This window comes from Phyllostomus discolor, chromosome 9 (assembly GCF_004126475.2).
Source record: "Phyllostomus discolor isolate MPI-MPIP mPhyDis1 chromosome 9, mPhyDis1.pri.v3, whole genome shotgun sequence".
Classification (NCBI taxonomy): domain Eukaryota; kingdom Metazoa; phylum Chordata; class Mammalia; order Chiroptera; family Phyllostomidae; genus Phyllostomus; species Phyllostomus discolor.
The window spans coordinates 45,064,261-45,078,525 of NC_040911.2; the positions used below are offsets into that span (position 1 = coordinate 45,064,261).

General features: G+C 42.2%; 1 protein-coding gene across 23 annotated transcripts in view; it reads right to left on the minus strand.

The window, feature by feature from the left end:
- Positions 1 to 14,265, minus strand: part of EPB41L3 (erythrocyte membrane protein band 4.1 like 3) — a 202,230-nt gene that overhangs the window by 129,046 nt on the left and 58,919 nt on the right. For 5 of the 23 annotated variants that reach the window (XM_028525104.2, XM_028525093.2, XM_028525103.2 and 2 more), the window contains exon 1: positions 14,037 to 14,153. The exons of 15 other annotated variants lie outside the window; for them this stretch is intronic. The gene's annotated coding sequence lies outside the window, so the exon portion shown is untranslated. Of the gene's footprint in view, positions 1 to 10,690; positions 10,977 to 14,036; positions 14,262 to 14,265 lie in introns of those variants that run through there. 3 more of the 23 variants (XM_036009279.1, XM_028525096.2, XM_036009277.1) reach the window with 3 other exon arrangements.

The following is a 14,265-nucleotide window of genomic DNA, read 5'->3' on the forward strand; positions in this document are numbered from 1 at the left end:
TGTTAAGGATTCATCTAGATTTTTTTGCTCCTAAATTCATGAGATTATTTCATGCTCCATTTTCAATAACTCCATTTAAATACTTACTGAGCACCTGTTATGTGCCCAGCACTGTTCTAAGAACTGGAGTCAATGGCAGTGAACAAAACAGGTATAAGCCCCATCCTCACAAAGCTGATATTCTGGTTTGGGGAGACATGCAGCAAACATACTCTAAATAAGCAAAATATGTAGTAATATGAAGAGCCGCAGGCAAGGAAGGGAAACAGGTAGTGTTAAACAGGGTGAGAGGTGGTGGGGGTGTCAAGCAAGGAGGAAGCTGTGACAGTGTGATGGGGGAGAATGCCCCAGGCCCAGGGGACAGCAAGTACCACGTCTCGGAGGTGGAAGCATGACCCTGTTGAAGGATGGGTAAGGAAGTAATGGACCTGGGTTAAAGCCCCCAGTCTCACTAATAAGAAATATACTATGGAATAGGACAGATACAAATATAACAGACAAACATGATGCTGAATGAAAAAAGCAAGCTGCAGAAGGATATTTAGAACATGCCATTTCAAGTTTTTTGAACATTAAAAACAATACCACAGATTTCGTGATATAGAAATAGTGATTTGAAAAGGAATAAAGAAACTTTGTGGTTATGATAAACACAAATTCAGAAAGGTAGCAACTTCTGGGAGCAGTACAGTTGTGGAGGACTTGGGAAAATTGAGCCATTTGGGGGAACATTTTATTTAAGATGGATCTTGGGTATACAGGTATTCAACTTTTTTGTGTATATCAGAAATACTTTGCACTATTGTTTAGAAAAACTCGCAACTCTACCTCAGCATTCTCTGATTTCTTAGTTAACCACCCATGGGGCATTTTGGTGCTTGTCTCTGAGTAATGGCCAAGACAACACCAATATTTCTGTTCCATTATGATCAAGAATATTTTACCACCGGTAGCATTGTTTCTGTTATCATGAGGAGAAAAGGAGCAAATTAAGGGAATAAAGAAGCTGCCATCCCTTTCCTGGAACTCTGAAACTACACACTAGAGCCTTTATGGTCTGCATTAAAAATATGACAAATCTTTGTTTAGCATTTTCATCTAAGCTGCCTGTCACAATTTTAAATACAGTCCCTTATCTACATAGGAGGTAGGTATTTTTGGCAATGTCACCTTTGCTTCTCAATATACTTCTTTAGAAAAAGAGAACACCATGGATAAGATATACTGAATACCAGACCTGGGTTTCTGGTTTCCCATGCGCACCCAGGCATCCCAGCCATGCAGCTGTGTGCCAGCTCTCCCACTGACTCGCTTTCCTCTTGCTCCTCCACCCACCGCATCTGCTCCATCCTCAGGATGCACTGGGCAAGGGTGAAAGGAAAGCTCAGATGCAGAAGAACCTGTGCACAACAGGGGGACTCAGTGCTATTATTCTCTGGACTCCTCACTGCCAGGTCACCAACATCATCACAAACCTGTGCACCAGGCAGAGTATCACCCTGGATGCTTGGTTGCTCTGGTCACTGCTCCTTCATGAAACACATTTTACCTCCCGTTTTCCCCTTCTACTCTCCTCCGTTGCAGATTCCTCTGCCTCCTTCTCTCTAGGAACTCATCTTCCACAGCTTTAATGCCCATCTTATATTAATGATGTCTTGATTTCTCTGGCTTGCAGACTCCTGTGTGAAGGCTCCTGGGCAACTCTCTCCAGATGTCCAGGCAGGGCCTTCAGGCTCAGCTCCTGCCCTCCACAGCACCTTCGGCAACGCCGCCAGGGGCGGTAAGTGGAGCCATTCCCCCTCTCCCTCACCTCCCAAGCCCAAAAGGTCACCAAGCCTCAAATTGCCACCTCCTAACATTATTCAAATGGTTCACTTCCCTCTCTTTCTACTACCACTTTGTAGTTCAGAATGCCCTTAACTCTTCCTGGACACTAATACAGCTACTGGCTATTGAGCACTTACTATATGTAAAGGATTTATCCACAGGTTTGCTGAAATGATTGCTATTTTGTGAAGTATGGTTAAGTTTTACTTCATAGAAAAAATAAAGTTTTTAAGGTTAAGCATTTCCTATAAAGTTAGGCTTCCTTGAAGTCAGAATTTATTAATGAGCTTACTGAGTCATTCATCCACTCAAAAAAAATGACTCGATACAGTAATTTTAACAATTGATATACTGTCTCTTAAAAACTAAATTCCCTAAATTACTACAGAAGCCACAGTAACTTTCTTAAAAATCACACTTGACCATGTCATCCAATGAGGCAAAGCTCTTCGCTGGCTCCACAGCACCCCTCAGGATGACATGGTTCTCAGGGCTCTGAACTCTGACCTCAGCTGCCTCTAAGGCTCACCTCATTGTCACGGACTATCCGTGCATACCATCTGGCTCCTTAGCCAGATGCAATTTCTTTCAGCCCCCCCCACCTCGCCCCCCGAAGCAGCCAAGCTCCTTTCCCTTTGGCCTTTGTACATGTTGCTCAGTCACCTCAAACACCTCCTCTGTTACCTCCTCTAGACTCCATCAGGCCCTCCCCCTCCTCCATCATGTGCCGACTCTAGGTCATCGTTCTGGTCTCAAGTGGGACCTCTCCTCAGTGACCACACACCCCAGGGTCTGGGTGGTAGAGTTCCCTTTGTGGTCATTTAGTGCCCCAACTCCCTTTCCACAGCACATGTCACTGTGGATTGCATGTGCCAAGCACGCAATGACTTAGCCATGCGCCCTGGGTGACAGGGAGCCCCACGAGAGTGGGCACTGCCGTTAACTTTGTTCACCGTGCTATCACCGATACCTGCACAGTGCTGGCACTCCTTAATACTCAAGACATACTCCATTAAGAGAACAAATACAGGAAGGAAGAGTGGGAGTAGAGCATGAAAGAAACCAAAGACATTCTCCTTATCCTAAATGTTTGCCATCTTAACTCTCTAAAAATAACTGTCGAGTATTATCATATACATCTTCACAGCTCGAAAAGTGCTTTCACAATACAATCATTCTGTAGCAAATAGAAAGGGGTTGTTCTGGACATTTATATGTGAATGTATGTCTCCAAGAGGTTCAGTGACTTATTGTAGTCAAGTCACAAGTAATAAATTCATGCCTTTGAACGTGTCTCCCCTGTGCATCCTTGAGATACTTCAAAAAAAAAAAAGAGTTGACCACAAAGTTCTGGATTCTGGGTAACTACAGTTGCAGTTTTGTGGGTTGGGATTAGAGGCAGATGCAGGTTTTGTGAGCACTGAAGCTTCTGCCATTTGGGGACCTTCTCTAAGAACAAGATTATAAAATTATAAATTCTAATTTAAATACAAGCTTTGTTAGTTCATGGTAAGTCCACATCTAAGTGGGATAGTGTGAGAAATTAAACCAGAAAGAAGGCTTATCTATTCTAAGTGAAAACAGTATCAACAGAAAGATAAGGTGGCAAGAGTAAAGGCCATTTATTCAGCAGTTAACATGGGTCCACTGCAAAGCACTGCACTAGGCCAAAGGCACAAAGGTGATTAAAGACATGGTCCCTACCCGTGACTACTTACAACCTAGAACTGATGTCACGCTTGCAGAGAAGGGATGCAGACAAGAAGGGCTCAGTAAAATATTAAACATCCCCAAATGACAGTGTCTAAAGTAGCCCTCTACACCTGTGGTCACTGTGGCCTGGTCCTGCTTCAGAACACTCAACACTACCTGAAATCATATTTGTTTCTATGTTCATCACCTGCCCACTGCTTAAAAGACAGGGTCCAGGAGAGTGGAGGCCTGGTTTTTCCTGTTCATTGCCATAATCCTAGCACCCAGCAAGGTACTAGGGTCATCAGCATTCCACAAGTATTTGTGAAATAAACAAATAAATGGAGAAGGCAATGAACAAAGAAACAGAATGTTACAAAAGTTCAAAGTCTCATGTTTGGCACATTGTTACCAGTTGCCTGAAGATGGTTAAATAACTCTGTGTCTTGCTGGTACTCTCCACCAAGACAGGGGCACTCCGCTGTCAGAAAAGCTTCTTCAGACCCTGTATTGCAACTGTAGCACCAAGGACCAGAAGCTCCCTCTAGAAATTGAAGCAATTTCTAAGAAATTGAAGCAATTTAATTGTACATGACAAATGATTTTGGTTTGGTTTTGTTGCCCCTATATGGGGCTTATGTGACATGTGGAACCTCCTTAGACATGACTTAAGACTTTTTTCTATGGTCACATAGAAAAAAAATGTTAACTCACAGATTTCATAATGTAATCTGACCATTTATATTTTATATAACACTAAAAATAGTATCATATATAAAGAAAACAAAACTTTTAATCATTTTAAGTTTCACCGTTATAAGGTGAGAACTTATATTTGGATCTCCAAGACCCAAATAGCTCAGTATGATTTAATCAGCAGGATCACATTTACTCATGGGAGCATCTCTTCTTCACTATCTGATTCTACTCCATCTTTCTATCATCAATCATAATGAAAGGAAACCAACTTCACTGGAAGATGTATTAAGAGTCATGCACTTTCACTCAGATTCTCATCTAATACTCCTAACCATTATGCTACGCAATTACTATCATTCCCATTTAATAGGTAATAAAGCTATCCCTTAATCCTACTTTCTTTACTTTTTAAATTTTACAAAATTACCTGGGGCCACAAAAGTGATAAGTAATGAACCAGCCTAAGTGAAACCAGGTTTTCTCAGTCCAAGGTCAGGACACGTTCTTTTAGGTTAAACATTCTTTCATAAATTAGTACTCTTTATTTACAGTAAGTTATCTTTACAGATTAAATGTGTACAAGACAATAGCTAGTGAGCTGAAAAGTCATTAAGATGAGATCCCTTAAGGTAGCACATCTCAAAATTTGGTCCAGGGACTACTTGTACCAACACCCACCAAGGAGCTTGCTGGACATATGATGCCTCAGCCCGACTTCAGGCCTAGTAAATGAGAACTGTGGAGGAGTCCCTAGAAACTGCTTTTTAATAATTCCCCAGGTGATTCTGTGGCACATGAAAATTTGAAAAACATTGTGGCTGTTTGCAAATCTCTACTATTGTTAATTTAGAGTTTCAAAATTGACAAAATTCTATATTCTCACTGAGGGTCATCTTTGGATTATGGAGTTTGTGATAAAATGTCATAATTTCTGCGTAGGTCCCTAGGTACAAGCAACATAGGCAAAAAACATTATCGGCTGAAACGAGAAAACATGCACGGGCCTGCTCTCACTACACGTGGCTCCAGATGTCTCTGAACATACAGGTCTCATTTCTACCTTGTGGTTGGCACCATCACCACCACTGCAGAGGGGGGACCTGGTCCAGAGAAGTGCAGTAACCCGCCCAAAGTCACCTAGCTGAAGGTTAGCAGATGTTTATCTTCTCTAGTTCACATTTCCTTTATCCTACAAAATAGCTCCTCCCCATGAATTACTGCTATCTAGACTTTAAAAATCAAGGGGGGGGGGGGGGGGGGGGGGCGGGGACTACTTTCCACACGTCTCAAGCAGACAAATTAGTCAGCCTCTAATTTTCTAACCCTATACCTAGTCCACCAAGAGTATTCCTCTTAAAGTTAATAAGTCATCACCTGAGAACATAATATTTTGGGATAAAGCAGATGAAAATCAAGAATTCTCCATATGGAAATTACCAAACTGTCTATTATCTGCCAAACAAGCAACTCTAGATCCAAGTTACCTAAAAACAAGCAATGCACCAGCCCTTCCTTAAGCTCAGAGGCCCCCATGGTCTGACCTAAGAGAAGTCCAGGAGCACCGTTCCAGGTAGCACCACCTCAGGATGATAAAGTTACTTTCCTCAATTGCATGAATACAGGGGAAATGAACTGGACTTCAAGTAAACCTGAGATCAGTCCAAACCATGTGTTTATCAGTAACACGACCAAGTGGCCCATGTCCCTAGAGAATCTGCATGAAATGGGTGAACTGACTTGTTAACTCTCTACTGCTGAGGGCAAAGGAAGGGTTCAGAATTCAGAACATGACCAAGGAAAGTTTAACTTCTTCTATTTCTGGGAATCCAATGCTCCCACACCTCCCAAACTGTCCCATATTTTGAAATGTCTTGACTCTGAATTCAGAGGTCAGTTCTGTACAGGCTGTGGAATCTGCTGCTCTTTGGGGCATGCTGGGACACGTGCATGTGGGAAGACAGTGGGCACCTGGGACCCTCACAGTCAGGCTGTGCTAGGGGAGGTCAGCCCACTTGTGAGGAGACTGCATTAAAGCTTACATTAGGAAATCAAGAAATATACGGCCACAGGTTGATTGCCTTCATCTGGTAAAACTGAATATTCACACATTCTAGTGAGAGGTACACAATTATCATTGGGGATTTTAAGTTTGCTTATTGTCCTACTTCACCACAGCCCTCAGATATGTGTGCTATAAGCCCATGATGAGAAGTGTAGGCAGTAAGTATCGGGAGGAAGAGGGGCTGCATGACAAGGCTTCAAATAATCACTCCGTTAAGGTAATGATCCTTCACCAGTACTGTACAGGATTCAAAGGGAATATTTCCCATTAAGAATAACAATGTGGATATAAATTTCCACTCATGAAGAGGCTTCCCAGGACATATTGTTACATAAAAAATAGTTACATATTAATATTTAAGCTAAAGGCCTATTCATGTAAAGTATTATGTACTTATCTATGAATCTATACAGACACATAATAGAGCTACTGCTATTTTTTAAAGGTTTTATTTGTTTATTTTTTAGAAAGAGGGGAACAGAGATAGAAAGAGAAGGAGAGAAACGTCTATGTGTGGTGTCCTCTCGCACACCCACAACTGGGGACCTGACCTGCAACCCAGGCATGTGCCCTGAATGGGAATTGAACCAGTGACCCTTTGGTTCACAGCCCATGCTCAATCTACCGAGCTACACCAGCCAGGGTGAGAGCTACTGTTATTTAATAGGCACTATGATATATATACATTAAGTGCTTTGCATGTTTCATATCCTTTAGTCCTCAAAGCCTTGAGATTTAAGCATTATGGCTAGTTTACAAATAAGCAGGCTCAGGGAAGTTAAGAGTCCTGACCCAATCACATAGCTATTAAACAGGGAGCCTGGGAGCCCAACTCATGTCTCTCTGATCCTAAGACTCACTGCAGTACGTTACACACTCAGAAAGGTAGTTTAAAAAGGATATTTGCCAAAAGTATTAATAGTAGCTACCTCTAGATAATAAGATTTCTTTTTTTCAGTATTGTTAGAATATATTGTAGAGCAGGCATTCACTATTTTTAATATCTGAAATAACAAAGATGTTTTAACTGGAAGAATAAATAGGATTGAAAATCTCTCCACCTTCCATATATCTCAACCTACACCAAACAGTCCGAAAGTAATATGTAATCTTCACCTAAATATGACCACAAAAATATATGTGTAAGTTGCCAAATATCAATCACTGAGAAGAAAAATCATTCATCCACTTTCTGAAAATTTTTGGATTAATCCATTAACAAAAACCACCTGTCTCCAGGCTACTATTCTTCCAATTCGTCCTCCCTTCTCGACAGATACATATTATTCTTCCAGACTCAAGTACTTTCATTGGCTCCCTACTACTGAGGAAAGTCAAAAATATCCCTTCATCACATATACAATACAAAAACCTTCCACAATCAGGCCCCATGTTCCCTCCTTAGACTCCCCTCCTGCTACTCCCTATGATTAAGATTATATTCCAATTGAGCACAGGTCAACCAAAGGGTCACTAGTTGAATATCCAGTCAGGGCACATGCCTGGATTGCCGGCCAGGTCCCCAGTGGGGGTGACCTGAGAGGCAACCACACACTGATGTTTCTCTACCTCTCTTTCTCCCTCCCTTCCCCTCTCTCTAAAAATAAATAAATTAATTAATTAATTAATTAATTCCAGCCAAATTTAGGCCTCTTGACTTCTGGAATGTCTTCTCAATTACTCATCTCCATCAAAGTCCAATCATCTTCCAAGGACCACAATGGAAAAGTCAAAATGGAAAAATGAAGTTTGCTTAAAAGATTTTTTCTATTGAGGGATGAACATAAGAAATATAATAATACATGGACTGGGCCATGTAAATAAATACTGAATATTATAAAGCACTTCTGAAAAATTTTCATAGCTAAGTGAGAAAATCTATTTCACAAAATTCATGAAATCAGTAATTGCAAGTGATAATATGCTATGTAGTACTCTGCCAATTAAGTTATGGCTTTTAACTTAGAGGTAATATTTTCTAGTTCTTTAAAGAACTCTCTTATATTTATTCAGGTTTATTCTTTTAAATACATTTATGTATATGTAAAGAAAACTGAACAAAATGAATTAGCCAAGATAATACTAAAAATTCTTCATAAGGTCCAAATCTAACTCTTGAACTGCATACCGACTCAGTTACAGCTGCTTTTGTACAGTACCATCTTCTATGTTGCTTCATTGATAATGCACTATTCCTGATGAGTGCTCCATCACTGTCCCCAAGATTTTCTTCCAATTAGCTGACACCTAATTCTCCACTTTTTGATGCACGCTCCCAATCAATAAAGTTGCCGGCGTTCTCTCTGCTACATAGCTGAAAGTAATTGTAACACATATCCCAATTTTAGACATGTTAAAATGTGAAAAAAAGTTTGTTTTAGGAATAATGGAAGTTCTTAAAATAACTTTTAAAACACACCAAAAAAACCCTGTGGAGAATGTAAACACTATGCAAACACTATATACAGGGTCAGGCAGAAGTAGTGTCTGCTTGAGTGCAGTTGGTAGGATAATATGAGTGTAAAAATTTATAGCTTTAAACATTTCACCTAAAATGTCATATGGCGTGCCTGTGTGTGATATTGTTATGTTACAAAATTACATGCTTATGATTTTGTAACAGATTTTGTAATAAAAGGGGCGTTAATTGTGCCATACCCTATATATCTCCAAAGAAAAGAGATCTACAACAAAACATTTTTTCCCTTTTGAGTTCAACATCAGGATCAATATCATCGTCTAGTCCTAACTCATTTTCAGCTTTTGTCACACTCCAGTCTGATCCCCCCTCCTCCTCTGAGTAGTCCCTCTGCACTGACATCCCCCATGACAGCAATTATTGTCCAACTGGCAGGGGAGGAAGCAGGTGGCCTGCAGATCTCCCTTCACAAAGCCATTCTTTCTTTCTCTTGGTACCTGCAGCATTCCCTTCTCTGATTTGGTAAAACCTGCAGAACCTACCTAATTTGAGCTAGGGACAGAGTAGCAAGCTTGTAATGAAGAGGGTGGTGTCATTAAAAATAATGACTACATACATGAGTCCAGTACTTCTCATTCTTCAATAAAGCAGCAATGCTTTTAAACCCTTTTCAAATGTTTTTTTTTTTTTTTTTTGTAGTGAAGGGTAAGTGACTTAGAGGCCTCATTTTTTATTCAATTCCTTAAATATTTACTCAGTGCTGTGTTTAGACCTGCACATGGTTTGGGGATGAAACTCCAAGAGAAGTAAAAGTAAGTTCCTACTCACATCAAGCAATCACTCAACGTAACTGGAGAGAAAAACAAACACATGAAGCAGTTTAAATAGCATGTTTGTTTTCTAGATCCAATGCAGACCTTTCTGCTTCTTTCTCTTTTTTTAAGTTTGTAAGAAAGGGCTATAAGAACAATGTATCAAAATGTCAGCAATCTAAAAATTAAGTTGTCAGCTTTTTCTCTGTGCTGCAAATTACAAAATAATTGGGGGCTTGGTGCTAATAGAAGCTTACAATTCTAAAGTGTGCAATTTAAGCAATCATGGCAAGGTCTAAAAATGCAGTACCGAAGAAGACATTTCAACCAAGCATTCCGCAGTTCTGGTACCTAATTTCAACTTCTCTTTTCGTGCCTTTTTTTTTTTTTTGACCTTCCCTTTGGTTTGGAAATGTATTCTGGAATAGCAACACAATTAAGTAAGAACTGCAAGAGCTCCCATACATAAAACACATGAAAAAAATGATAGTCATCTTACCAAGGAGATGTAGCAAACTCAGTGAAAGCTTCAGCTATTCTGTGGTTATTCCCTTATTTGTGCTCACATCACAATAAATTCAGAAATCAATTATGTTTATAAAATGTACTTTACAGTTTCAGAATTTCAGACTTTCTCTTATAATTTATTCATACTAATTTGGATGAAAACTGTGATGATCTTGCACTAGAATTCTAAGGTAGGATTAAAATGCTGAATTGTAAAATATTTTGCAAATAAAACAAAAACTTAAATAGAAATCAATTACCCCCAATCACTGCAGGTATCTTCTAAACTTATAAATGTTGCTTTTTCTGTAATTACCAATTACAATCACATCCCTTAAAAATAAATCAGAAAGAACACTGCCTACACAGAAGATAAACTATCATTATAGGCACCAAATACTTTTAAAAGACAACACCAATAATCTAAACCAAGAATATAGCAAGAATGCTATTTTGTGAAAATATATTGAGTCTATGCATAAAATAATACAGACTCATTATTCTTGTTTTTAAGAAAGTTTTTAAATGGCCCTTTTAAAAAATTACCATATTTTCCTCAATAAAAGGAATATTCAATGATTTCTACTATTGCACCAAACAAACAACCAAAAAAAACCCAACCATCACACTTTCCATTCATTCATGCCTGCCTTCCAGTTCTCCAAACAATACCTTATGGCTCGGTTCAATTTGAGAAAGGACAGTCTCATTCATTTATCAGGCGAAGTTAAAACCAGCTTGATGCTTTAGACCATCTGGTTTGGCCTGCCCCACCCTTGTTTCCTTTGAGCCACAGTGATGTCACAACACTGGGCAGGGCAATGACTTCACTGCTCCAGTGCTTTCTTGCGAGCACATAATTCTTTGCAGCAAAGGCAAATCAAATGACAGCAGAACCCTCTGGGAGCGTCTGATGAATTCCCAACAAAATAACAGCTAGATAGCCTTCTGAAAGGAATAGATGCAGCAAATGCACCATTAAAGATCTCTCTAAATGAAGTGGTGCTAAAGATAAATTGACGCATAGTTTTTAATAGCAAGCCTAAAATTTCTATTGTAAGTCAAAATAAAGCTGACATTCAGAGGAAAACTGTGGTTGGATACTTGGAAGAGACTATAGAAACTAAAGATGACCTGAGCAGTAGAGTACTTATGAAACCTCTCTCTTCATTACAGTCAAATTCTCATGGAAAAGGAACATTTATTTTTCAGTCCATTCTTAAGAGTTCTGTTCTACTGGAGGGGATATGAATTCTAATTTGTGCATTTTACGACATTTTTAAAGCATTAACCTAAAAGATGAACATTTATTTTACGGCATGTAAGAAAGCCCTGGCTGGTGTGGCTCAGTTGGTTCAAGTGTCATCCCACACACCAAAAGATCTCGGGTTCCAATCAGGGCACATACCTAGGTGTTGGGTTCCATCACTGGGCACAGCTCAGAGATATCGGTCCGTATCCCCCCCCCATCCCTCCCTTCCCCTCTCTCTAAAATCAATAAGCATGTCCTCGGAAGAAAATTTTTATTAAATTAGGAAAAAAAACGTAAGAAAAATCTCTTGGACAGCATGTTCCAGCATACTTAATCCAACATACAGTAAATCTAGATGGATTCCCAAAATAACGACATTATCATATCTCTCAATACATTGAAGGGACCACCTCTCTTCTATCTGGGAGGTCCCTTAATGCAGTTGACCATCTGATTTCGAAAAACCAATGTACATACAAAATAGCATCTAATGAAGTAAAAAATATCCCTGATCTCCTATTGCAACTCAATTCAAAGCTGGTCAAAGTCCAAGCACTGTACAAAAGTTGACAAAAACAGCTTTTAACCTAGATTGCTTTTATACAGCAAAAAATCACTTAAAAATTAAAGAAAAATATTTCAGAGACACTGACCTTTGACCTGTATCTTCCCAAACCTTTTCCTAAAAGGGATTTATGAATTAAGTCAAGTGGTTACTCTTCTTGTACTGATACATCATTCACAAAACATGTTCTATTTTGCAAAAAAATAAAAAAATATATATATATATGTTTGCCTGAAGTGTACTGGCTAAACTTTATGCAGTAACTTGTGCATCTTACATTTTCTTTTTCTAAACCATCAGAAAATGATAATGCAAATTATTGTGCTATTAATATTCTATTTTATTTTTATCAATGCCTTCTGAATTTATAATTTATTTCTTCTCAGTAACTTTGTAACTCCAACCAGTTTTGAAAGTTTGATAACAATATTAACATGCATCTTTAAAAAAACCTTGTCTGAGCCAAGATATAAATCACCTCCCATTCCCCAGAGTTCATTCAAGCTTGATGTGTTCCCTTTTCTTAATAAGGCTTTTCTAATTCGCAGTAATTGACACTATATCCAGGGCTCTCAAATACAAGTAGAGTTTTATCTTTTTAGCTTCCCTGAGACTTTAAAAACCAGTGTAAAGTTCAAAAAGTACATTTTTAACATTTGGCGTGATGACTCTTCCACTTAGGGGAATTAATGCTAGCAAGAAAAACTCCACCACACCTGGTCACGTCAGAGAGCCTAAAAATGGGCCTCAGAAAGGACAAGCAGGAGGTCTGCAAAAGTAATTCCACAAGACCAATGTAAAAAAAAAAAAAAAAAAAAAAGCTGAAACACCAACTTAAGCACGTAATGGAAGCACTGCATTAGCAGGACTGCCTGGCCCTCTCAGGATTTCTCAGCTCAGCCTCCAGGAGTAATTAATAACACATGTTTTCTTTATCATTCTATTCGTTCTGCAACAATCTCTTCCCAACTTCAATCCGGGACCGCCAACTGGAGGAGAAAACCCTAGAAAACTTTGTGTCTGTAAATGTAAAAACCCAAAAGAAAAGAACGCTCCCACTGCAAAGGACCACAGTTACAATTTACTAGGTAACCACACCCACCGCATTGCAGAAGCCATGAACTTGGGGGCGGGGGGGGGGGGCGATGGAGAAGGGAAAGGGAGACGGGGGAGGGGAAGAAGTAGGGCGAGATTAGAGGGGGAATCCGAGAAAGCAAGCCCCGCGGCAGGAGCCAGGAAACCCCCGCCTGGAATTGGCTGAGACCAAGACTCCAGCGGACTGAAGCCCGGGCCTCCCTGCCCCCACCCGCCGCAGAGTCGCTCTCGCAGATACCACCAAGGGCGACTCGCAGTCCCGCGGGCGCCAGGTGAGCCCAGCAGCTCCTGGCGCCTCGGCCTCACCGCGCGGGGTTGGGGGAGGGGGAAAGGGGAGCGAAGGCCAGGGCCAGGTAGACCCGCAGGTGCCCGGGTTCAGTCTTTAGGACGCTCCCTCCTCCTCGGCCGCCGGGTTGCAGCCTTCGCCGCCGTCTGAGGTGCGCTGCCCCAGTTTGGGGAAAAAGACAAGTTACATAAAAGCTCCGGCCCGCTCCCGAGCGGGGATGCTTTGTGCGGAGCGCACCTTACCCCCGCGCCAGACTCTCGGGACGGGCCGCAGCCACACCGCGCCGGGGGCCCCTCCAGCCAGCCCCCCGCCCCGGGCGGCGCCTCCGCGTCGTACCCCTCCAGTCCCCCGCCCTCGCTGCGCAGTCTGTCCGGCCCTCGCCCCCACCCCAAGGGGTAACTTAAAACATGGCGCCCCGAACGGGTGATTTAGGCAAATTGACCGAGAAACGATGCGAGGACCTAGTCGCCCTTTTCAGCGAGGACTCCTAGGGAGAGCCCCCCCAGGCCGGAGGCCAGCGCTCCGGCTCCGTGAGCCGGCCCAGCAAATGCTGCAGCGCGGCGGCGGGCGGAGCGGGTGTGTTCCTGGGCGCGAGGCTCGGCGCCGGAGCTCGGCCCGGGGAGGGTCCCAGCGGTCGGGCGGGGTCCTAATCTGGCCCGGCGGGATCTGGTCTCCGATGATTCGGGCAGCCCTGCGGCCGGGGGCCACGCGTCAGAGGCAAAGCCACGCGCGCCTCGACCCCGGCCTCTGGCTTATCCTCCGCACCTCGCAAACGGGAGACCCCCTCGGATCCCCCCTCTCTGGCAGGCAGAAAAGTTACCTCGGCTGGGCAGGGAGCCCGGGCGCGCGGCTGCGTGGGGACGGGCTCGGCGCACGTCCTCCAGGCTGTGCGCAGGAGGCGCGGGCGTGGGGAGGAAGCCGCAGACGCGGGCTGCTCGCCGCGGCTCCCCGCCCCCCTTTGCAGGAGGCTCAGCGGAGCTGCGGCGGCGGGGGCACACGCCCAGAGACAGCGCAGAAAAAGCTTGCCTCGTCCTGACTCCGACTCCCGG